Raw genomic sequence first — 25,778 nt, forward strand, 5'->3', positions numbered from 1 at the left:
AGCTAGACTAGTAACTTTAAAAATACACAAGATCCAAAAAAAAAACACACACACACACATTGAGAAATGACAAAGGGGACATTACCACTGACCACACAGAAATACAAACCCCTCAGAGAAACACCTCTATGCAAACAAACTAGAAACCTAGAAAATGTTAATAAATTTCCGAAAACATATACCATCCCAATATTTAACCAGGAAGAGACTGAATACCTTAATAGACCAATAACAAATTCTGAAATGGAATCAGTCATTAAAAAAAGGCCTATGTAACAGAACAAGCTCAGGACTAGACAGGTTCACCAGCAAATTCTACCAGATGTATAAGGAAGAGCTGGTACTATTCTAAAAAAAATGAGGAGAAAACATTCCTCCCTAACTCATTCCATTAGGGCAGCATCATCCTGACACAAAACTTAGCAGAGACACAACAAAAAAATAAATCTTCAGGCTAATATCATTTATGAACATAGATGCAAAATTCCTCAACAAAATACTAACAAACCAAATCCAGCAGTACATCAAAAAGCGAATCCACCATGATCAAGTAGGCTTCATCCCTAGGATGTAAGTTTTGTTCAAAATATACAAATCAGTAAGTGTAATTCATCACATAAACAGAACTAAAGACAAAAAACAACATGATTGTCTCAATAAATACAGAAAAGGCATTAAATAATATCCAACGTCCCTTCATTTAATAACCCTCTACAAACTAGGCATTGTAGGACCATACTTCAAAACAATAAAAGCCATCTATGAAACACTCACAGCCAACATCATACTGAATGGGCAAAAGCTGGAAGAATTCCCCTTGAAAACTGGAAGAAGACAAGGATGTCCTCTCTCACCACTCCTATTCAGCATAGTGCCAAAAGTCCTAGCCAGAGAAAACTGGTAAGAGAAAGAAATAAAAGACATTCAAATAGAAAGAGAGGAAACTAAACTACCCTTGTTTGCTGATGATGTGATTCTATACCTCAAAACCCGCAAAGTATGTGCTCAAATGCTCTTTGATGCAATACACAATTTCAACAAAGCTTCTGGATATACAATCAATGTACAAAAATCAGTAGCATTCCTATACACCAACAACATCCAAGCTGAGAGCCAAATTGAGACTTCAGTTCCATTCACAATAGCAACAAAAAGAATAAAATACCTAGGAATACAGTTAACCAAAGTGGTGAAATACTTCTACAATGAGAATTACAAAACACTGCTCAAATAAATCAGAGATGATACAAACAAATAGAAAAATATTGCTCATGGACAAGAAGAATCAATATTGCAAAAATGGCCATACTGCCAAAGCAATTGACATCCCTAATACTATTCCTATCAAATTACCAATGACATTCTTCACAGAATTAGAAAAAAAAAATTTAAATTCATATGGAACCAAAAAGGATCTCCAATAGCCAAGGCAATTGTAAGCAAAAGAACAAAGCTGGAGGCATCACATTTCCCAATTTCAGACTATACTACAAGGCTACATTAACCAAAACAGCATGGTAGTGATACAAAAACAGACATAGAGACCAATGGAACAGAAAAGAGAGACTACGAATAATTTCCCACACCTACAATCATCTGATCTTTGAGAATATCCACAAAAACAAGCAATGGGGAAAGTATCCCTATTCAATAAGTGGTGCTGGGTTAACTGTTTTGCCCTATGAAGAAGTTTGATACCGGACCCCTTCCTTACACCATCTACAAAAATTAACTCAAGATGGATTAAACACATAGGTCTAAAATAAAAAACTATAAAAACCCTGAATGATAACCTAGGAAATACTCTTCTAGACATAGAACCCAGCAAAGATTTCAAGACAAAGCCACCAATAGCAATTGCAACAAAAACAAAAATGGACAAATAGGGCCTAATTAAACCAAAGAGTTTCCGCATAGCAAAACAAAACAAAACAAAACAAAAAACTATCAACAGAGTAAAGACACAACCGAAAGAATAGAGAAAATATTTGTAAACTATACAACCAACAAAAGTCTAATATCCAGAGTCTGTAAGTAGCCCAAACAAATTTACAAGCATAAAAACAACAAACCCACTAAAGATTGGGCAAAGGACACAAACAGTTTTCAAAAGAAGACATATATGTGGACAACAAGAACATGAAAAGAAAGCTCAGTATCATTAATGATTACAGAAATGCAAATCGAACCACAATGAGATACCATCTCACACTAGTCAGAATGGCTCTTCTTAAAAAGTTAAAAAAATAACATGCTGACAAGGTTGTGGAGAAAAGGGAACACTTACGCATTGCTGGTGGGAATGTAAACTAGTTAAACTATTGTGAAGGGCCATTTGGTGATTTTTCAAAGAACTTAAAATAGATCTACTATTTGACTCAGCAATCCCATTATTCGGTATATACCCAAAGAAATATGAACCGTTCTACCATAAAGAGACACACATGCATATGTTCATCACAGCACTGTTCACAATAGCAAAGACATGGAATCAACCTAAATATCCATCAATGGTAGACTGGATAAAGAAAATGTGATACCTATATACCATGGAATACTACGCAGCCGTAAAAAATGAGATCATATCCTTTGCAGCAACATGGATAGAGTGGGAGGCCATTATCCTAAACAAACTAACACAGGAACAGAAAACCAAATACTGCATTTTCCCATGTATAAGTGGAGGCTAAACATTGAGTATATGGACACAAAGAAGGGAACAACACACACTGGGGCCTACTTGAGGGTAGAGGTTGGAAAAAGGGTGAATATCTAAAACTACTTATTGGGTGCTATACTTATTACCTGGGTGATGAAATAATTTGTAAACCAAAGTCCCGTGACATGCAATTTACCTATATAGCAAGCCCCCACATATACCCCTGAACCTAAAATAAGTTTTCAAAAAAGGAATAGAATGTGTGTTTGTGTGCATGCATGCATGGGTACATATTTGTTAGTGAAGCAGATGGGGATGGGCAATAAGGAGGAATACAATAGCCGTTGGGTATGTATACGTAAAAAGAATTAGAACGTTGGTAGAAGAAGGATATGGGAAGATTTCTTTATCATTCTTGTCCTAGGTTGTTATCACTCTCACCACTGTAAGACAAGGTCCTGATCTGACATAGAAAAATGAAAAGCAGAAATCAAGTTGGAGAGATTGAACCTATACCAATGTCAGAGATTTCAGTGGAAAAGAAAATGGTGGAAAGACCTACAAGTATTATAAACTGGAAAAGAAAGCTATTTATTCCTGTTGCCAAGTGGCTATGAGAGAAGTATATGAGTCAAGCAGGAAGTAGTAGTCAAGGACTATGACAGTGAATAATATTATAATTGACTTTTACTGAATTATAAAATAGCATCTTCCAATTAGTGTTTTAGGGACTACTTATACACTTACCAGGCATACTGCTATAGATTAGTGCATTCAATTATCCATACCTGAAGTCTATCAGTTAAAATTTCCTAAAAATTCACTTTTAGACATCTAAGGCTATATTGCCTCTAGAAATGCAAGGAAGACTGAGCCAAATATGGGGGGAAAAGAAAGAATACAGAATTAATCAAATATATTCTCTATTGTCCCCATTCCCTGATTACATGCAAAGTTGTCCGTAATTTTTAAACCTATTAAAGGATATTTGGAGGATGCAGTCTTAAACAACTTTGGCTCATCCATTCAATTATTTGCAAGGAAAGCCTACTGAAAATATGTCTTTGATGTAACTTTCACTTTTACTGAAATATTACGATTTGTACTTAAGAACAATAACTTTTTATAAAAAATGTCACGTGGAAGTAAGAATGTGGACATACAACACACGGATTGGCGGGAAATATTTGCAAGCCATGTATCTGATAAGGGGTTACTACGCAAAATTTATAGGGAACTCAAACAACTCGATAGCAAGATAACAAACAACTCAATTAAAAAATGGGCAAGAAGTCGGGTGCGGCGGCTCATGCCTGTAATCCAGAACTTTGGGAGGCTGAGGTGAGAGGATTGCCTGAGCTCAGCAGTTCGAGAGCAGCCTGACCAACATGACGAAATCTCATCTCTACTAAAAATACAAAAAATTAGCGTAGTCTGGTGGTGCAGGCCTGTAGTCCCAGCTATTCGGGGGCTGAGGCATGAGAATCGCTTGAACCCCCAGAGGCGGAGGTTGCAGTGAGCCAAGATCGTCAATCCAGCCTGGGAGAGAAAGCAAGATTGTCTCCGAAAAAAAAGAAAAAAGAAAAAAAAAATAGGCAGGAGAGCTGAATAGACATTTCTCAAAAGAAGACAAACAAATGGCCGAAAGACATATTTAAAAAATGCTCAATTCACTAATCATTACAGAAATGCAAATTAAAAACAATAATGATGTATCACTTCACATCTGTCAGGATGGCTATTATCAAAAAGACGAAAGATAAGTGTTGGTGGGGATGTGGTGAAAAGGGAATCTTTGTACATTGCTGGCAGAAATGTAAATTAGTACAGCTGCTATGAAAAACTGTATGGAGTTTCTAAAAAAATAGAATTACCATATGATCTAGCAAGCTCATGTCTGGGTATTACTCAAAGATTTGAAACGAGATTGTCAAAGAGCCATCTATACTCCTCTGTTCATTGAAGCACCATGCACAATAGCCATTCATGGAATCAACCTAAGTGTTCATCAACAGGTGAATGGATAAAGAAAATATTATATATATAAAAATTATATATTTAATATATATTTGTAATATATTTAATATATATTATATATAATATATATTTTATATACATAAATACAATATATAACATATATTTTATATATAATATAATATAATATATAATATATAAATACATATAAAATATAATATTATATATATATAATCAAATACCACCCAGCCTTCAGAAAGAAGGAACTCCTGTCATCTGCAGCAACACGGATGGGACTGGAGAACATTACGTTAAGTAGAATAAGCTAGGCACAGAAAGACAAGTGCTACATGTTTTTGCTTGTATGTGAAATCTAAAACAACTGAACTCATAGAAGCCAAGAGTAGAATGGTGGTTACAGAGTGTAGGGGGGTGTGGGAATGAAAAGATGATCAAAGAGTACAAAATCTCAGTGAAATACAATTTTCTTTTTTAGATTTACTGCACAATATAGTGAATGTAGTTAACAACAGTGCATCGTACATTTCCAAATTGCTAAGAGAGTAAATCAAATGTTCTCAACCAAAAAGTAAGTATTTGAGATGATGGATATGATAATTAGCTTGATTTAATTATTCCATCTTGTATTAATAAATCATAGCATCATTTTGTAATCTATAAATGTATAGAATTATAAATTGTCAATACAGAATAATTTTTAAAAAATCATGTGACTACCCAAGAATAATTTTCAAAATCAAGAAAAATATTGGAGGCTACAAACTTCATTATAAATGAATTTTTATTGCCTTGGTGGCAAGGCAGAGAGGACAATAAGAAAAATATTACTCTAAAAAATATACCTTTGGGAGGCCAAGGCGAGTGCATCACAAGGTCAAGAGATCAAGATCATCCTGGCCAACATGGTAAAACTCCATCTCTACTAAAAATAAAAAAATTAGCTGAGTGTGGTGAGTTCCAGCTACTCGGCAGGCAGAGGCAGGAGAATCGCTTGAACTTGGGAGGCGGAGGCTGCAGTGAGCCAAAATCGCTCTACTGCACTCCAGCCTGGTGACAAAGTGAGACTCCATCTCTCTCTCTCTCTCTCTATCTCTCTCTCTCTCTCTCTCTCTCTCTATATATATATATATATATATATATATGTTTATTTATATATTTATATTTATAGACACACACACACGTGCATATATACAGATACACACATGATGCCTAATTTCACATTTTGGGATGGTGCTAGAGAGGCAGAGGTCTAAAGGAAGCCGATCGTTAACTACCTCCTATGGGTAGGCTCAGGGAACAGAAAATATTTTTATACTGTCCAATGACTTACTTTTATACAGAACATTACTATTTTATTATGAGAATCAAGGGCCAGCACAAATACTGCTTTTCCACATTTGTAACAAAATTAATTTTTTGCCTAATATAACTTTTATCTTTAAAACCCAATTACATCCCTGCCTAACTGATGACTTAAATTATTCTCTCAATAATGACAAACATTTCAAATACATGAGTGCAACAATACATGCTCGGTGTTAGTTATAAAAGTCCAGGAATGCTTCATGTCATAAAAGAGGGCTCAGATATTACTATATATTTTTTATTTTGGACTGATAGGCTATTGTCTTGGTAATGAAAGAGGCTTTTTTTTTTTAAATAAATTACCCATTCATGTAGAAGTCTCATTTGAATGGAATTTTACTGTCTTTTGCTAAATAATCAACTTTATGCATTAACCAACATAATTTTGTTTTTGAAAGTAAGTATAAAAAACACAAATACTGTATTTTAAATAGTCTATTTCATGTTTATGGAAGTATGTGGCCAAGTATCATTAGTATTTTCTGAGATAGCATTACTATAGACTGCCCCAGACACCTGTTTTTATTTTATACTACTTAAAATCATACTACAGCAATGAAAAACAACTATTCTGCATAATCGTTTCAGAAAGTAGTACCATGATCGCTAGCTTTTAGTGAGTAATACTTTTAAGGATATCTAATTGCTGACTCCTAAAAATCTGGAGAAAAGGTTGAAGTCTGTAATATTTTTAAAATAAACTATCCATTAACCTGAGAGTCATACTGTATTAATAAAATCTACAAAGCAGCTATCAATTTTATTAATAATTATAAGAATATTTGAAGTCATTCATTAAAGAAGAAAACTGATTTTAGAGATGTTATTAAAGATGGGGTATTTGAGATAGAAAACACCTTTTTAAAATAAAGACCCCCCAAACCCAGCATGTAATCTTTATCAGTTTCATAGCTATCATTACATTTGATGACCTGAAATGTTTTATTTTTTTATTCTACCTTCAAACTAGGCAATTCTGTCTTGCAAGTGAGAGAGCATATCATTTTAGAACTGATTTTTAACTTAAGTTATTTAGTGTAAAATGCAGAATAGGAGGCTCAGAGTAGTAAAATTAAATTATTTAAGGTTTTGTTCACTCGGTGTTAATTAACCACAATAATACTGTTGCCTTCTCTGTGTGTAAAATATTACCTATTTCAAGGTTTTAAAATATTTATTACTGCATTTATTCAACAAGAGAACTGTAAATGGTAAAGAGGGTGGTATTCCAATTTACCAATAATCAAACGAGTTTAGAGATGAATTGACTCTACTCAACTCACACAACAGAGATGTAATGTTTACTCTGGTCTCTTGTTTTTGTGCCAAGCAATTTCTTCCCCATGCTAGAAATTCTCAACTAGAGAGGGAGGAAGGATGGGCACAGAAAAGGGCATATCCCCAAAATATTATTATTACCTAGTTTATTTTGCAAGTGGCACATTAGACTCCTCATTCAATACCTCTGAGGCATTGAATGTCTCATTCAAAGCCACCCCCACTGAGAAATATGTCACATCCTCTATGGGTACTGGGCCCAAAGAAAGACCTTAAACTCCTATTTCAAGTGTAGGTTCTAACCTTATATGCAAAAGGCTGAGTTTAATGTTCGAGGAAGTGAAACATGGTATCCAGGAGTCGGTGACTGAAATAGATTTGGATTTGGTGAGGGAAGAATCAACAATTTTGCCAAGATTTCTGTGTTCACATAGGCAGCACACATAGAAAACTGGAATGATACAGCGAAGATGAGCATGGCCCCTGCACAAGAATGACCCACAAATTCATGAAGCATTCCATTAAATAAAACAAGCAAACAATTTTGTCAAGATTTATAGCAGGGTGATTGAGAAAATGATGGTAACATTGACACAGATTAGATGTTGGGACAAGGAGGTATTTTGTTTCACTTTGTTTTTAAGGGTGTGGCAACCTGACAGGCCACAGGGACATAGTTCTCTGTTTTTGTTTGTTTGTTTGTTTTTGTTTGTTCCTTCGTTTTAACACACAGTGAATTTGGGACTAAAAATAAGAAAGCAGATGCAAACATGCTAAATGCATGTACATAGCAGGTGTTTAAGCAGACATTGGGTGGGTGAACACAAAAGAAGGTAACAGAAGAGAGAATCTACCATATTAAAGGGAATGGCATTATCACGGCATATCCTTCTCAAATTATTGATTTTATCTTCCACTTAAAATCAGGAGATACTGTGAAAATTAGAACAGAAATCTCAGGATTCTTCTGCGGAATAGAGTTCCCAAAACTTCATTTTAGTATCATGCTTTTCAGTTCATATGACTTGGATTATTTATATACAACACTGAAGGACAATTTGTATGCAAATATTGTTGGCACAAGTCCATGATTAAATTGCAAAAGCTTGGAATGATATGGAACTTATCACTGATTACTTCACAAGCAGCTCTCAGAAACAGAATCTCAATAAATCACTACCATTCTTCTACATTTTATACATCTGAACAACTAGCACCTTATCAGCATGCTAAGAGTTAGATATAGCAATCATGTTCTTCATGAGCATGATACAAATCTACCAAGAAGCTGCTACAAATTCATCCCTTACTCTTGTTATCATGTTTACAATTACTTTCCCTTTGATGGTTTTACGTGGTTCATATCTCTGCTCAAATATTACTCCTCACCCTATCTCCTACAACTCCATTCTCGTCATTCACCATTCTCATACTCTACTTGTTTACATGGCACTTACCACTATCTAAACTTATGTATTTACTTGTTTATTGCCATCATCCCCTACAATGAAAATTTCATAAAAGAGATGAGCCTGACACTTAGTAGTTATTCCATAGGTATTTGCTCAATGACAAATGAAATGGATGAAATACAAAGCATTTTTGGAGAGGCTATAAACCTCTCATATACAGAACAGTAACAGCATAACAGTAATCATATCACATTATATCTCAAAATATCGAATTTTCCTATATTAAATGCTTAATAAGCTTCATGAAATTTATATTGAGAGCTCAATCTGGACAACTATAAAGGGCAATTAGCAAGTATTCTAAATTGTGCCAACTCTTTAGAGTTCCACAACAATGACTAGTTGTTGGTATTTTGAGATAATTTTATATATTGATTAAAGGTGTCTTTATAAACGAAAAGTGTTTACTGAATGTGGCTTCCTGATGTAAAATGTGTATTTAGTTTCTCTTATTAATAATCAAAAATTGTCCATAATCAAAGCACATTTGTTTTATTAAAAAAGTTTAAGTATATGATGATTTATGACTTTACTGAGTTTTATTACTGCTTTAAATGTTATATAATAATTGATTTAGAGTAATCATCCAAATAATCATCTTACACAATCATCAAATAGAAAATAAGAATATAAAAATAATCCTTACTATTTTCAGTATATTCACACCAGGTATGAAACTATAGAGAACATAAACTATTCTGCAAACATATTATAAGATTGTACCATAACATAATGGCACCAACTTTAATATATAATTTTAGCCCTCAGTTGAGCTATATTTCATTATATTAAGTAAAAATGAAAGCTTTTGACCTAGTGAATCATCATGAGGAAAAATGGATGGCAAATGCAATTAATTTTAATATGTAAGTTTTATGCTTCAAAGTAGTATTTGCTAAACAAATACTCTCTGTCATTCTTTTGTTTTTGATCAGTGTAAGACTGCAGGAGCCAGGCGTGGTGGTTCACGTGTGTAATCTCAGCATTTTGGAAGGCCAAGGCAGGCAGATCATCTGAGGTCAGGAGTTTGAGACCAGCCTTACCAACATGGTGAAACCCCATCTCTACTAAAAATACAAAAAATGAGCTGGGTGTGGTGGTGGGTGCCTGTAATCCCAGCTGCTTGGGAGGCTGAGGCAGGAGACTCACTTGAACCTATGAGGTGGAGGTTGCAGGGAGCCGAGATTGCACCACTGCACTCCAGTCTGGGTGACAGAGCAAGACTCTGTCTCAGGAAAAAAAAGAAAAAGAAAAAGACTGCAGGGCACATTACCCACTATTAGAGTGGAACATCAAGTCTAGATTTAGATTTACTTTTTAACCATCAACTTATTATCAAATGTTAATTTTTAAAAATATGTACAAATCTGAAGCACTCCATTAGTAGCTTTTAGGGAATCTATTATTAAAATTCAGCCTGCAGCAAAGGACATTAGTAAAAGGAAAGAGTTTCTAGACAAAATATTTAACACTCAAAGTAGTAAACATATGGACAAGAATGTAGGAATTTCAACAGTCAGTTTTTATTAGATGTATCCAGACAAATAAGTAACTTTTAAACTTTTCTAAAATCTGAAATCACTTTAACATTTCCAGAGGTCTTTTAAAGATCTTTTGAGAAGGACAGGCTACAGCTTGGCGGAGCTATTCATTTACTGTGACAAATTATTTTCCTGTGATGAGGAATGGTTGTACTAGAAGATATAAATTAATTGATAAGTACATGAGTTGTCAAAAAATGGTTTCATCAAAAATACTAAAAGCCAGGAGTTTTTGTTTTTTGGTTTTTTTTTTTGAGACGGAGTCTCGCTCTGTCGCCCAGGCTGGAGTGCAGTGGCCGGATCTCAGCTCACTGCAAGCTCTGCCTCCCGGGTTCACGGCATTCTCCTGCTTCAGCCTCCCAAGTAGCTGGGACTACAGGCGCCCGCCACCATGCTCGGCTAATTTTTTGTATTTTTTAGTAGAGACGTGTTTCACCGTGTTAGCCAGGATGGTCTCGATCTCCTGACCTCGTGATCCGCCCATCTCGGCCTCCCAAAGTGCTGGGATTACAGGCTTGAGCCACTGCGCCCGGCCAAGCCAGGAGATCTTTGAACCAGAGTCCAGGTTTAGAAGACCTAGTGGAGGGATGCTCTTGGATCTGTTCTACCTATGGAACTCTCTTTTGCTTCTTCCCAGGTTTCCTTTGTTTCTGTGCTAGTGAAACAAAAATCCTGGATGTAGAACTCCTCCATGTATTATCTATACTGGAAATTTCAGAAAGTGATGGACTATAGGCAAATGTGCTTTAAAATAAAGCTTAACTTGATCCAAGCAAGATGTATAGCTATATGTTTCTTAAATGTTTTATACCTTTTGATCACCTATGTGAAGGAAGTCTTTGTTTAAACACAACTCAAATAGCCATTTTGGTTTTGACTTTTTGTTTGTTTTCTTTGATAATATGTATTATAATTTTCATTAAAATATTTCAGAATAAACATTTTATATATGTGTTTTCTATGTCTATGTCTGTGTAAGATGTGTAAGTAAACTTTAATCTACACCTTATGGACAATTAGTTAGCAAAGGAATAACTTAACCAAGACTCAACACTCTAAAGGAGATTACTTAGAGACTTCAAATGTTTGCACATCTACATTGGATTGTTATTAATTTCTATTAGGAATCTTGGAAATGAATTTCTATTGCCAAAATTAAGCGTGTTCAGGATATATAGTTGGTTAGAAAAATTGTAGTGGATTCATTGTTATTACATGAACAAAGCATAATAACTTGGCCCAATAGCTTAATATAATAAGGGCAGGGCTTTTGGTCTTCTCTGTCAGAGGTACCTAAAGTTCAATCCAGTGGTAGTGGGTGAAGTGGTTGACACTGTAAATAACTTGAGGGTAAAAGACATCTGTAGCAATTTATCAGAGTAATTTTATATCTTTGAGTTCTAAATATACTAACAAAACAAACACACCAACAAAAACAACTAGAAACTTGCATTTTGTATTTTAAAAATGTTCTAGTAATTCACCATTAATTTTTAGTATATTTTTTAAAAATATTAGTCTTCAAAAGATTAAGAAAAAAATAATATATTGAGACACACTAGCCTAGTTCCTTGTTAGCTTTATATTCTTCCATCTACCCTAAATAGAAATTGTTGGGTTTGCTATCATAATATCACTGAGTTTTCCAAAAGAGTAATCTTTTAATGCATGGAGCTGTCATGGGACCTGAAGGCTGAGGAAGTTGTGTGAATGTTTGCTTTTTACCATTTCCTGTCCTTTTGCTTTTCCTTTCCTTGTTTTTTTCTGCTTAATAAAAATATTGTTATGTTTGACAAAATTTGACCTGTCAAATGTAATGCAATGATCTTCAAAATTAAATTACATTTCAATGTAATACCCTACCTGGTATCCAGGTTGTGGGTGGCTGTACAAACTCCAATATTTACCAAAATAACTTTCCAGTTGCTAAAATGCCAAATAGGCTTTTGCCATTTTTTCCCAAGTTTAATCAGCCTTTTGCCACTGCTCCTATTTTGAAACCCATGTAATTTGTATTTCCTGTTGTTTTTTTCAAAGGCTCAGATGTATAGACTCATTACTAAGAAGGTGAATACACAATCTTTGTGAAAGAGCAGAATTATATATGAAGTTATAAAAGATACCCAAAGAACTTTCTCCAGGGGATTATAACTAAATCTTCACTCCCAGCTGCCTCACTTGTCAATTAGCCAGAGTGTGACCAAAATGGCAGCAGGTAAATGTAAACAATCCAATACTGACCATAAGCACATAAGATGAAACCACTCACCCTTGTCCTTCTTCAGGATAGAAATCTGCTTCAGTAGCACTTTCAAATACAAAGGATAATAATATGGCAATAACAACTGGCAGCGTTCCCAGATTTTACTGCTGTCTAATTTTGTATTAACTTCAAGAAAGATGAATTTCTTAATAAGGAATTAGGGCTTTGAGTTGCTGTCTAGAGCAAACTGGCAATTTGACTGATACCCTACATGTAAACCTTAATGATTACCACTTAGATATTTAAGTCTGCAGTTGCTCCCACCAGGTTTATTACGAGAGAAATAATCACCTCTACAGATGTCTTTTGACACATAATAAATTGAAAAGCATGAAATCCTTTCTATAAAGTATTTGTTTTGGAATATCTACTTTCCAAAAACATGACTATTTTTGAATCAGTGTATTCCCACAAAAAAAAAAAAAAGCATGTGTGGTGGGGGGGGCGGTGGGGGAGAGGTGGGGCGAGCGTGTGTTGCTACTCTGGAAGTTAAAGTGATTGAAATATTGTTCTATTGTTGCTCTACCAGCATCAATTTAGTTTTGCTTTATGAAACATTTGAAATGAAAAGCAGTGTAAATCTATTAAGACTTAAAAGTGATTCATACTATGTGATTGTGGAACTGGGTTTATCTGTCTGACATTATTAGTAAAATAGTTGCCTTATGTCACATAAACATCTGGACCATGACAACACTACCCTGTTAGCAAATTAAAATACCTCTTTAAAAACCCCTCACAAGTCACCTTTTATATAGTCTTCCTAAAAATAGGTAAAGGCATAATTATGTAAATTCCAAAAGAGAATTGTTTCAATCAGCATCATAAGGTGCACAGTAATTTGGCTCAAGGATGATTATAAGATTTTAAAATATGTAAAATGGGATACATATCTGCTCATAAAATCAAGTATTTAATTTATTCTTTATTAGTAAACCTATTAATTTCTTACATTAAGAAGACTTTCCCCTACAAATAATATAGAATTTCTGATTCAATCTAGATTCGTGGAGAGCATTTAGTTACTTTTCCAAACACGAAATCATAAATGAAGAAGATGAGAGAAACCCAATTCTTAATCCTGTAAGTTACTTGAAAGTATACTTTTCATTAATTTTGGCTTTAAAAATTGAACTTAAAATCTTCATAGAGATATTTCATGTTGTTAGTACATTGACTAATTTAAAAATTGTTTGAATGGAAATATGTAAGGTGAGAGAACATGACATTGATAACACACAGATATGTGCAAAGCACCCACAGGAAGACCTACCCATCAGAAATATGAGGAGTCAGCAAATAAATGATTCAGGATTTCTTCACCATCAAATGCCACTTTGTAAAATGTGACAGACCAGGAAGTTAGGATGATCTAAATTAAACTGAAGCCCACATGTATAATCCCTCACAGTTTCTAAATAACTTTCACGGATAGCATCTCATTTCGTCTAAAAAACATTAAAAGGTAAGCAAAGCCAGCAAGTATCTTCGTCTCTTATTTGAGGACGCCAATGTAAAAATAGGATAATTGACTTGAGGACTATCACACAACTGGTATGGAGAGATGTTAGATTCTTTGGTACTTTCACTCAATTCATCCCCACATCCTATGTGTCAGGAAATGGGCATGTTTCCTACACGACTGAGGATTAATGATCCTAGCCCATGACCCACCACTAAATTAATATGTTCCGTAGAACTAGGGATGTCAGGATACTAGTCAAAGAAATCAAGTTGGCTGTGGATAAAGAGGATAATTTTAGCTTTGTCTCCTTTTTGTTTAAAGCCGTTAAGCAAGATTTAAGCAGTTATAGCTGGATTAAAAATCTCAATCTGCCATCCTTATACCACTACAAACTCTGTGGGAGATTTGAAACACATGTCTGTATTTTCAGGGATTTTTTCCCCCCAAGAATCCTCAATGCACAAAAGAAGCAAAACAAGTTGATCTCAAGAAATGAAGGGCATATGAGGGTAATGGATGGATAAAGAACCTAAACTCAAAGTGAAATAATAAAGTACAAATCAATGAGTGAATAAAATAACTACCAGTGGTAAATTTTAACATTGGTGAATCCCCCTCAAAAACTCAAATCTATTAAGAGTCAATTTTAAGAAATTGAGCAGCTTCAGAAAACCAGATGTAAGGATTATGTTAATCTTTTATATCTTGCTCACTTCTTAAACAAGATGCCTGCCTTTCATTCATGTCGAGTTTCACTGTCAAGTAAAGACTAAGCATTCCAAAATCCAAGATAAAACGTCACATTGACACTTAAACCTTTTTTTGACATTTGGTCAGAGCTGAAAAGCCAGCCAACCATGATTTTTTGACAGAATGACAGAAATAAGCAAAGCAGTTTCCTCATTCCCTTTGTTCATGTAAGCAGCAATATAATAACTAAAACATCTTTCCCAAAGTATGTTCCACAAGATGTTAACAGCTATTATGTGGGAAAAAATGTTCCATGGTCAAATAAATGTGACAATCATTGTGTAAAACCAAATTGAGAAGTTCTCTTTATTTCAGGGGCCCTTATGACCATAATTATACTTCTGGTTATAAAACCCCTATGTTTCATGACGATGTACTAGGAATTGTGGCTCTAAGGAAAGGATCTAGTTATTCTTCCTACTATGAGCACAACTTGACCAGACCTAACACACTGAAATAGTAAAGAGCTTCTCTGTATGTTCTGGGCTTCATGTACCACCATTGCGTAGGAATACAATCGCCTAAATTTGGAAGAATTTTATGCTTGCTAATAGATCAAGGTTGCTTCTTAGTTCCACTGAGAGTAATTATTTTTTTAAAAAACAAAATCACAATACCAATATTACACCAAGAAAATGTGATAAAGCCCTAATCATCAAATACCTAAGTCAGAGCTCACATTTTCCAAATTCTGTTAGAATTTTTAAACAGATGATTTGTTTTAATGACCATGCAAGTTCCCCTTGCATGTGATTGATATGTCATGTAAGGCTACTAGTAATATCTAGATGTGCTTTTCCTTCCTTCTTTTTTTGTCTTCCAATATTTGTCATTATTCTTAAACTGGAAAATTTTTCTTGTAGAGTTTCTCACCTTCTGAATTTTAAGGATTGTATCTTACTATGCCTTTTAACATGTTCCTCTGTCCCTTGAACCTTCTGCAGTCTTGTGGATAAATCTAAAGCCTTGACTTGGTTCAGGTTTAAGTTTCAATTTGTGTCTACTTGCCAAAGATCTTTTGTATGTTCATCAAGAGTCGTGTAATGTCCAGAAGTTTCTCTTTTTTTGTGACATTAGTAGTAGCCACTGATGACCACTGTCTAGATTATTTCATTAAAGGTTTTCAAGTGACAGTGATATTCTAACTTTATTATTTCATCTTCATTAGCTGGCATATTTTTATAAAGAGGAACTCAGTCTCATCAACTATGCGGTTAGAGTTTTTACAAGAAAGTCAGGTAAAGTGTTGTCTCCATTTCTTTACCAGATTACAGATTACGGAGATGGTTCATCAGCTTCCTCCAAACAAACTGAGAGGCTTTTTTTTTCTTTTTAATTCATGTAATTTTTATTATTATGAGCTCCTGGATTACAAACTATTTTGTGTTTTTAAATCCATTGTCATTACTATTTTTCTTGATGATAATTTTGTACGCCTTTTTATGGCCAATAGAAGCCTCTTTCAGTTCACTTTTGAATCTTTCTGTTATGAGCCCATAGACTTTGATAACTCTATTGCATTCGGGTTATACTTTCATTTTTTAAAAAGTAAAATATTTTTATTCCCTTACTTGTTTTAAGACAAAAGGTAGCAATCATGCACCATTTTCTCTACCTTGAATTTTGTTCATCAAGAATCATATATGGAGATAATTGTCATTTCTTTTTACAGCTATATAGTATGTCACTGTGCATGGAATATAATTTCTTCAATGAATTCCTTTTTGATGCACATTTGAGTTGCTTCAAGACTTTGCTTTTCTAAAATATGCTGCTGTAATGCAGTCTTGCCTGCATTGTTTTTAAATTCTATTCATGTTGCTGTGTGTCTAGTCTGTTGTTTTTAACCATGTCAAGGTACTCCATGGTACACATAGACAAACATAATTTTATAAAAACCACAGAAGCAGAATCCACTAATGATTCTCATTTGTAAAGATATAAACAATTTACTGTATTATAAATTGATAGTTTTTGCAATTACATAAATTGCTTTTCACTGTCTGATGTAGTTTGGCTGTGCCCCCACTCATTTATCTTGAATTGTAATCTGAATTGTAATCCCCACGTGTTGGTGGAGGAATCTTGTGGGAGGTAATTAGATCATGGGGCTGGTTCTCCCCACACCCCATGCTGTTCTCGTGATACTGAGTGAGTTTTTATGAGATCTGATGGTTTTATAAGGGGCTTTCCCCACCTTTGCTCTGCACTTCTCTCTCCTGCCGCCATGTGAAGGGTATGTTTGCTTCCCCTTCCATCACGATTGTAAGTTTCCTGAGGCATCCCCAGCTATGCAGAATTGTGAGTCAATTAAACCTCTTTTTGTTTTTAAAATAAATTACCCAGTCTTGGGCATTTCTTCATAGCAGCATGAGAATGGACTAATATAATGTGTCATAATTCTTTTTTTTAATAAAAAAATACATAGATTATTTATTCTGGAAGAGTTATTGCTTTACTCACAGGCAACAAACACAAAAACAGACAAATGTAATTACATCAAGCTAAAAAGCTTCTATATAGCAAGGGAAACAACCAACAGAATGAAGAGACAGCCTACAGAATCAGAGAAAATATGTGCAAACTATTCATTTAGCAAGGAATTAATAACCAAAATATATAAAGAACTCAAGCAACTCAACACTAAAAATAATAATAATCCCAGTAAAAAGTGGGCAAAGAGGTTGGGTGCAGTGGCTCACATCTGTAATCCCAGCACTTTGGGAGGCCAAGGTTGTCAGATCACTAGAGGTTAGGAGTTCGAGAGTAGCCTAGCCAACATGGTAAAATCCTGTCTCTACTAAAAATATAAAAATTAGCTAGGCATGGGGGCAGGCACTTGTAATCTCAGCTACTCATAAGGCTGAGGCAGGAGAATTCCTTGAACGCAGGAGGTAGCGGTTGTAGTAAGCTGAGATCATGCCCTGTACTCCAGTCTAGGCAACAGAGTAAGACTCCATCTCAAAAAAAAAAAAAAAAAAAAAAAAGGTCTAAGAACATGAACAAACATTTATCAAGAGAATACGTACAAATGGCCAACAGGTATATGAAAAACTGTCCAACATCACAAATCATAAGAGAAATGCAAATCGAAACCACAGTGAGATATTATTTTACCACAATTAAAATGGCTGTTATCAAAAAGACTAAAAATAACAGATGCTGGTGAGGATGTGGAAAAGGAGAAAACTCCTGTACACTGTTGGCGGGTATGTAAATTAGTGCAGCCACTATGGAAGAAAATATAAAGATTCTTCAAAAAACTAAAAAATAGAACTACCATATGATCTAGCAATCTCATCCTGGGCATATATCCAAAAGAAAAGAAATCAATATATCTAAGAAACATCTGCAATGCCATGGTTTTGTGGCACTATTCACAATAGCGACAATATGGAATCAACCTAAGAGTCCATCAAGAGATGAATGAATAATGAAACTGTGGTATATATACAAACTGGAATGCTACTTGGGACGCTGAGGTGGGAGGATCACTTGAGCCCAGGAGTTCAAGGCTGCAGTGAGCCATGATCATGCCACTGCAATCTAGACTGGGTGACAAAGTGAGATATTGTCTTTTAAATTTGATAGATAGATAGGAGATATACACATATATGTGTACACACACAATGAAATATTATACACAATGAAATATTATTCAGTCATAAGAAGAATAAAATCCTGTCATTTGCAGATGTGGATGAGCCTGGAGGACATTATGTTAAGTGAAATAAGACAGGCATGGAAACACAAATGTCATGTTTCATTTATATGTTGATATGATTAGGCTTTGTTTCCCTACCCAGATTTCATCTTAAATTGTAATGCTCATAATCCCCATGGGTCAAGGGAGAGACCAGGTGGAGGTAATTGAGTCATGAGGGTGGTTTCCTGCATGCTGTTCTGATGATAGTGAGTTCTCACTGTATCTGATGGTTTCATAAGGGGCTCTTCCTCCTTCACTTGGCACTTCTCCATCCTGCTGCCTTGTGAAGAAGGTGCCATGCTTCCCCTTTACCTTCCACCATGACTGTGTTTCCTGAGGCCTCCCCAGCCATTCTGAACTGTGAGTCGATTAAACCTCTTTCTTTTATAATTTTATAAATTACCCAGTCTTGGGAAGTTCTTTATAGCAATATGAAAATGGACTAATACATATGTGGAAGCTAAAAAATAAAAGGTTGATCCTCATGGAGGGTGGTTTTCAGAGGCTGGGAAGAGTAAAGGGAGGGAGAGGATGAAGAGGTGGTTAATGGATACAAAAATACAGTTAGATAGAAGGAAAGTTGGTGTTTGATATAGTTTGGCTCTATGTACCCACATGAATCTCACCTTGAATTGTAATCCCCATAATCCCCACATGTCAAGGGCAGGACCCAGGTGGAGGTAATTGGACCATGGGGGTGGTTTTCCTCATGCTGTTCTCATGATAGTGAGTGAGGTCTCACAAGATCTGATGGTTCTCACAAGTGTCTGGCATTTACTCTGCTTGCACTCACTCCGTCCTGTCACCCTGTGAAGAAGACGCCTGCTTCTCCTTTGCCTTCTGCCAAGATTGTAAGTTTCCTGAGGCCTCCTCAGCAATGCAGAACTATGAGTCAATTAAACTTCTTTCCTTTATAAATTACCCAGTCTCTTGTATTTCTTCATAGCAGTGTGAGAATGAACTAATACAGTGCTTGATAGCACAATATGGTAACTATAGTTATCAATAATATATTATATATTTCAAATAGCTAGATGTTCTCAACACAAATAATGATAAATATTTTATGTGATTTATATACCAAGTACTCTAATTTGATCATTACACATTCTACACATGTATCAACATACCACATGTACCTCATAAATATGTATAATTATTATGATTCAACACAAAAAACGTATTGTTTTACCTAGAAATGTAGCTAGGGATTTAATTTTCTTGACTCTCTATTTTTTTTCTCTTCTTTTATTATTTTTTAAGAGACAAGGTCTTGTGCTCTGACACCTCAGTGGAGTAGAGTGGAGCAATCATAGCTCACCTCAGCCTCAAACTTTTGGGCTCAAGTGATCCCCCTTCCTCAGACTTTCCAGTAGCTAGAACTACAGGCATGCACCACCACAAGTAGATAATTTTTTCTTTTGTGTAGAGACAGAGTCTCACTATGTTGGCCAAGTTGGACTGGAACTTCTGGCATCAAGTGCTCCTCCTACCACAGCCTCCTAAAGTACTGGGATTACAAATGTGAACCAGTGCACCAGCCCCAAGATCCACTATTTCTTAGAGATAAACAATCTTTTTCTTGTCTGGAATTCGACAGCAGACTCCTTATATGCACTGTGAATTTTTTCTAGCATTTATGCATTCAAAAAAGTTTTGCATTAAATAATGCTGAATGTTGGAATCTTTTCTGAAATACGTATATAAATACTACGGGGACCTTTGACAGAAATGAGTCAAAGGACTGGAAAAACAAGGCAATTGTTGAGCCTTTATTGCATCTCAAGCTCTAATGATCTTGGATGTTATTACTAATAGTTACTCATAGTTATAACAAGAATCAGAAAAAAAGTTCTTTAATAAACAATATAATAGTAAAAATATACTTATGCTTGAGAAATAGTAAAGTTCATGTTGTTTTCCAAAATATACAATTATTGTTATCACATTAGTGTAAAAGTAATATCTAAATCTGAGGCTTTCTCATGAGCTGAGAAATGCTACTTTTAAATATGAGGGCATGCCTAGATATAGATATTTCATAACAAAAACAAATAAATGAACATAAGAGTCTAGAAATAGGCTGACACAAAATTTCAAATGTTTTTATGTATTTCTAAGATGGCTTAATAGGGAAAGGATAATCTTTTCAACAAATGGGACTGGCATAATTAAATATATGTATGTATAACAAAACTAAAGCCTCAGCTCAAATATTATACCATGGACAAATAACTTGAAATGAATTTTCAGTCTAAATATGGAAGTTAATTAACATCATAAAACTTCTAGAAAAATGCATGGAAAAAGATCTTCACAAATTCAGGCAAGCCAAGATTTCTTTGACAAGAAACAATATATACTAAGAATTTAAAAAATTATAAACTAGACTTCACCAATATTAAAATTTTTTGCTCTTTGACAGATAAATTAAGAAAATGAAAAAAATAAGGCATAGACTGGGAGAAAATATTCACTATATACATATCTGACATAAGACTTGCATTCACAATTATAAAGAATATTTACAACTTAATAACAGCTGAAGAACAAGATTTTTAAAATGAACAAAAGACTTCGGTTTCTTCATCAAAGAAGAGAAATGAATGGCCATTAAGGACATGAAAATATGTTACACTTTCTTGTTAAATTACACCCTTATCATTATGTAATGCCTTTCTGTGTCTTTTTTGATTGTTGTTGGTTTAAAATCTGTTTTGTCTGAAGTTACACTAGCAATTCCTACTCTTTTCTGTTTTCTGTGTGCTTGGTTGATTTTTCTCTATCCCTTTACTTTGAGCCTATGAGTGTCACTGCATGTGAGATGCATCTCTTGAAGACAGCATATAGTTAGGTCTTGCTTCTTTATCCATCATGCCACTCTATGTCTTTCAAGTAGGGCATTTAGCCTGTTTACATTCAAGGTTACTATTTATATACTGAATATATATGCATGCAACACTGGAGCACCCAGATTCATAAAATACCTATTAGAGACTTACAAAGACTTAGATAACCACACAACAATAGCGGGAGACTTCAACACCCCACTGACAGCATTAGACAGATCTTCGAGGCAGAAAAATAACAAAGACATTTGGGACCTGAATTTGATGCTTGGCCAAACCGACCTAACAGACATCCACAGAACACTTCACCCAACAACAACAAAATATACATTCTTCTCATCTGCATATGGCATATACTCTAAAATCAGCCACATAATTGGCCATAAAACAACTCTCAACAAAGAAAAAAACAAAACCATATCAAGCATGCTCTTGGACCACAGGACAATAAAAATAAAAATCAATACTAAGAAGACCTCTCAAAACTACACAATTACATGGAAATTAAACAACCTGCGTCTGAATGATTTTTGGGTAAATGGTGACATTAAGTCAGAAATCAATAAATTCTTTGAAACTAATAAAAACAAAGATACAACATACAAGAATCTCTGGGACACAGCTGAAACAGTGTTAAGAAGAAAGTTTGTGCACTGAACACCCACATCAAAAAATTAGAAAGATCTTAAATTAACAGCATAACATCACATCTGGAGGAACTAGTACAACAAGAGCAAGCCAACCCCAAAGTTAGCAGAAAAAAAGAAATAGCCAAAGTCAGAGCTGAACTGAATGAAATTGAGATATAAAAAACCATATACAGAAGATCAACAAAACCAAAAGTTGGTCTTTGAAAGAATAAGATTGATAAATTGCTAGCTAGACTAATAAAGAAAAAAGGAGAGATGATCCAAATAAACACAATCAGAAATGACAAAGAAGATATTACCACTGGCCCCAGAGAAAGACAAAATAACCCCTCAGATACTATTATGAACACCTCTATGCATACAAACTAGAAATGTAGAAGAAATGGATAAATTCCTGGAAACATAAACATTCCCAAGATTGAAACAGGAAGAAATAGAAACTATGAACAGAATAATGAGTTGTGAAATTGAATCAGTAATAAAAACTTCCCAACCAGAAAAAGCCCTGGACTAGATGGATTCACAGCCAAATTCTACCAGACATACAGAGAAGAGATGGTGTCAATCCTACTGAAACTATTCCAAAAAAATTGAGGAGGTGGGACTGCTCCCTAACTCATTCCATGAGGTAAGCATCATTCTAATATAAAAACCTGTAGAGATACAACAACAACAAAACAGAAAACTTCAGGTCAATATCCCTAATGAACATAGATGAAAAATCCTCACTAAAATATTAGCAACCCAAATACAGCAGCACATAAAAAAGATAATTGACCATGATCAAGTGGGCTTCATTCCTGGGATACAAGGTTGGCTTAACATGTACAAATCAATACATGTGATTCATCACATAAATAGAACTAAAAACAAAAACCACGTAATCATCTCAATAGATTCAGAAATGGCTTTTGATAAAATTTAACATCCTTTCAGGTTAAAAATCCTCAATGAATGAGGCATTGCAGGAACATATCTCAAAATAATGAGACCCACCCGTAAAAAAAACCCAGTCAACATCATATTGAATGGGCAAAAGCTGAAAGCATTTACCTTGAGAACCAGAAGACAAGGATGCCGACTCTCACCACTCCTAAAAGTACTGGAAGTCCAAGCCAGACCAATTGGGCAAGAGAAAGAAATAAAAGGCACCCAAATAGGAAGAAAGGAAGTCAAATTATTTTGGCACATTATATGATTATATCTAGAAAACCCCATAATCTCTGCCCAAAAGCTCCTAGATCTGATAAACAACTTCAGCAAAATTTCAGGATACAAAATCAATGTACAAAAATCAGTAGCATTTGTGTACACCAATATTGTTTAAGCTAAGAGCAAAATCAAGAATGCAATCACAGTCACAGCAGCCAGTATAAAATGTCATAACCACTTGGAAAAGTTGGACAGTTTCTTACAAATGTATACATGCATTTTCACATGACTCTACTACCCTACAATTCTACTCCTTGTTATTTACCCAAGAAAAATAAAAAAAACAAGTGTGCATCAAAAGACTCTTACTTGAATGTTCTTAGCAACTTTATTCATAATATCACAAAATTGGAAAAACCCAAATATGTATCAATAGAATAGTGGGTAAATAAATGGAGTACTTCTCAGGAACACATGGATGAATTTCAGAAACATTGTACTAAGAAAATGAAACTATACCCAAGAAGTATTAACTGTATGATATCATTTATATAAAAGTAAATGTAATCTATAGTGATAGAAAGCAGATCAGTGGCTTCTAGGGGTGAGGATGAGGTTTTCCTATAGTAGACGGGAACTTTTGGAGGTGATGGAAAATTTTACATCTTAACTAGGTTTGTGGTTACATGTGTATATACACATGTCAAAATCCACTGAAGTGTATACTTAAAAAGAGTGCATTTTATTATTTGTAAATTATAGCTCAATATAGTTAATTTTAAATATTTACTTATAATTTGTTCCTTCATGAATGTTATATAAATGAAGGTACATGGTATATATAATCTTTGATATTGACTTTTTAAACTAAGTGTATGCTTTTAAGATCTATCCAAGTTGTATAAATGGCAAACAGGTTAGGGGCTGCCAGGTGTCACTTTGGGAGGCCGAGATGAGCGGATCACAAGGTCAGGAGATCGAGACCATCCTGGCTAACACGGTGAAACCCCGTCTCTACTAAAAATACAAAAAATTAGCCGGGCGTGGTGGCGGGCACCTATAGTCACAGCTACTCAGGAGGCTGAGGCAGGAGAATGACATGAACCTGGGAGGCGGAGCTTGCAGTGAGCTGAGATTGCACCGCTGCACTCCAGCCTGGGTGACAGAGCAAGACTCTGTCTCAAAAAAAAAAAAAAAAAAAAAAAAAAATGGTGGCAGAGAAGAAAGGGATGGATGTGGCAATGAAAGGGTAGCACAAGGGGGAAATTCAGGACGATGCTATAGCTCTGTACTTGATTATGGTGTTTACATGAATCTATATATATGATAAAATAACATAAAACAATAATGATCTTATACCATTGTCAAATCGCTGGTTTTGACATTGTACTATAATACTGTAAGTTGTAACTATTGGGGAAAAATTTAAGTGAGGGATACACATATACGCAACGTCTCTCAGTACTATCTTTGCAACTTCCTGTGTGTATATAATTATATTAAAACAATTTCAAAGATAGCTTAATATGTTTGATTTGTTATGGAGCAGGGTTATGAGCTGAATTATGTCCCTTTCGAATTTCTATGATGAGGTCCTAATCCCTAGTTTCTCTGAATGTGACTATGTTTGGAAATACAGCCTCTAAAGAGGTCGTTATGGTTAAATGAGGTCATGAGGTGAGGTAATTCAGTCTGATTGATGTCCTTATAGGAAGACACACACATCGAGGGAAAACCACAAGAAGACACCAGAAAAAGACAGCTATCTACAACAAGCCAAGGAAAGAGGCCTGAGAAGAAACCAACCCTGCAGCCATCTTGATCTCAGATATCTAGACTCCAGAATTGTGAGAAAATAGATTTCTGCTGTTCAAGTCACCCAGTTTGGTACTTTGTTCTGACAGCCCTAGCAAACTAATACATGTGATATCTCTAAAATTAATACTTTGAACCTAAGAAAGTCTGAAAATATTCTAGGGATAAGTTTTATTGTTCCCATGTTGTAGCCAAGGAAGCTAAACCTTAGAGAGTTTACAAAACTTGTTCGAGGTCTTAAAATTAGTAAGATGTAAAGTTGAGGACAGAACCCTGCTCTGCCCAACTTCCTTTTTCTACTGCATCATGCTGGCACTGAAGTCTTGTAAATCAGGATTTACTTTAAGGAATTATGAGAGACAACTAAAGGCACTGTAAAATTCTAATAGTCATCTAAACTTAGTACCAAATATTTTCTCAAAGTTAAATACTCTTAAGAAGAAATGTGTAGTGCCTCACTAAAATGTCATTTATAAGATTCAGCATGTTTCATAATATCCAATTATGTGTTTAATGAAATGCAGCTGAGGCCTTGTATCTAGATTCTGGAAGGAAAAAGTAATTTCATTTTCTTGTTAAATAAAACCAAAATTTTACAGTTTCGAGTATTCATGTTGAATGAATATATTTTTAAAAAATAGACAATATAAGACAATTAAAATATTCTTATATTCTCCCTTTTGGGAATAGGAATAAAATTATGATGAGGTTATTTTATTAATGACTTGATAACAGGGTATTAGGTTTTGTTTTGACAAAGTTACTCTACTAGCCAGCAAGATTTATTATTTGTCATAAAACTATTTAACACATTTTAA

General features: G+C 34.7%; 1 protein-coding gene and 1 non-coding gene across 18 annotated transcripts in view; one reads left to right on the forward strand and one right to left on the reverse strand.

The window, feature by feature from the left end:
• LOC105475378 (membrane associated guanylate kinase, WW and PDZ domain containing 2) overlaps positions 1-25,778 on the reverse strand; it is a 1,478,421-nt gene that overhangs the window by 1,043,798 nt on the left and 408,845 nt on the right. The gene's annotated exons all lie outside the window — the stretch shown is intronic.
• On the forward strand, positions 7,720-7,825 carry LOC112425558 (U6 spliceosomal RNA). Its single transcript, XR_003016678.1, has one exon. It is a non-coding gene; the product is annotated as a U6 spliceosomal RNA (small nuclear RNA).

Source organism: Macaca nemestrina, chromosome 4, assembly GCF_043159975.1.
Source record: "Macaca nemestrina isolate mMacNem1 chromosome 4, mMacNem.hap1, whole genome shotgun sequence".
In the NCBI taxonomy this organism is placed as follows: Eukaryota; Metazoa; Chordata; class Mammalia; order Primates; family Cercopithecidae; genus Macaca; species Macaca nemestrina.